Raw genomic sequence first — 1,920 nt, forward strand, 5'->3', positions numbered from 1 at the left:
GGGCGGAGCCTCTATTGTGCAGGCCTCGGAGGTGCAGCCAGTGACAGCGGAGGGGGAGGAGGAAAGGGAGGGAGGGAAGGAGGGAGGAGGACCCAGAAGCCCGGGTGCCCTGACTCGCCCTGGGGCTCCGGCCTTCGCCCCGGGGGTGGGGTGGCGTCGGAAGGGGGCCCTTTCCTTCATCTGACTGCAAATGAAGAAGGGAGAGAAATGACCGTGAGCCGGCTCTCTAGGTGGAGAGACCGGTCCGAAGGCCGGCAGCCCTGCTGGCGCAGCCGGGGAAGGAGGGGCTTCTGCTCCCACCGGACTCGCAGCTTTAAACTTGGCGCTGCCGCAGTCTGTCCGGTGCAGCTCCGGGCCTGGTGGCACTGCCGCCCAGAGGACAGCTGCTGAGCTCCCGCTGGTGGCGGGTGAGGATTAAACAGGCGGCTTCAAGGGAAACCTGACACTGCGCCCGTCAGAGGGTGGTCGAAAGGGAACAGCCTGGTCCTGACAAGCCTCAGGGTCTCTGCCACCAGGCGATCTTCAAGGCGCCCACTGTCAACACTGCGAGATGGCCAGCACCCTTCGGGGACAGCCGCCACCCGGGGGCACTGAACAGACACTTTCAAAGATGTGAAAGGTGTCACTGCGGATCCTTGAGCGAGTGTAACACCTGCCTCCTCTGCTCAAGAATAGGGTTGTGAGAACCTGCTCCAGCGGTTCTCAACCTGTGGGTCGCGACCCCTTTGGGCGTCGAACGACCCTTTCACAGGGGTTGCCTAAGACCATTGGAAAACACATATATAATTACATATTTTTGTGATTAATCACTATGCTTAATTATGTTCAATTTGTAACAATGAAATTGGGGGACACCACAACATGAGGAACTGTATTAAAGGGTCGCGGCATTAGGAAGGTTGAGAACCACTGACCTACTCAAAGGAGACTTCATTTCAAATAGGTGATCACAGTTCACAGAATTAATAACCCAAGACCTGGCTGTCCGGCTTATGGAAATGTCCTTCCCCGCCACGTTCCCTCCCCCATGTAAGCTATCAAATCTTTTCTGAAACTGGATGGGGGTAAACATCTGCAAAATACAGTTTTCAATTCAATTAAGTGGCGAATGCGGGCTGAGTACAAGTCGCATGCTAGTTGCCATCTGAGCAAGCTCTTACAAAGGAGCTCCTGGAATTGGACTTTAACCAATAGGATGGAGACTTTCCCCATCTAATTGGAGTTGCACAGCTATATCGCCATCAGCATCTTCACCAGCCAATCAGAGTGGCTCCATTTGGACCAATTAGGATGGCCCCTTTGGACCAATCAAACTGTGAATATTTAGAGTCCTCATTTGCATGAGGGCAAACCAATCAGGGACCAGGGGCGGAGATTTCTCTCTACATAAGCCAGCTCTCCTCTGGCTCCCTCAGTGCTCTCCCTTTCCTGAGGACTGCTTGCCCTCGGCTGGAGCTGAAACATTGATGATTCTCACCAGAGCAGAGCAGCCCAGGGCAGAGCAGAATGGAGCAGACAGCCCAGGGCAGAGCAGCCCAGGGCAGAGCAGCCCAGGGCAGGGCAGAGTGGAGAGATTGGACTGCAGAGCAGAGCTGTCTAGCCAGAGGGCCGCCTGGCCCAGGCTGCCTCACAGCCCTGCTGCTTCGTCACTGAGCTGGAGCACTATTGAGCTGCTGCACAGCCATGCTGTTCTCATAATTGTGCTCTGTCACAACTGAGCTGTTTGCACTGAACAAAATTTCCTTCTCTGCAGCTCTCCAAACTGGGGGTTCCTGTTGGCATTGAATCAGCGCCAAGCACCATGAGTTGACAATGTCAATTAAATTTAGCCTCGTCAGGCAGCCTGGAGCCACGGTGGAGCCGTGGCTTTGGGATCAGACCGCTTGGTTATGGGATCTGGCTTTACCATACTTACTGTGG

The sequence above is a fragment of the Myotis myotis genome, unplaced genomic scaffold (assembly GCF_014108235.1).
Source record: "Myotis myotis isolate mMyoMyo1 unplaced genomic scaffold, mMyoMyo1.p scaffold_m19_p_18, whole genome shotgun sequence".
NCBI lineage: Eukaryota > Metazoa > Chordata > Mammalia > Chiroptera > Vespertilionidae > Myotis > Myotis myotis.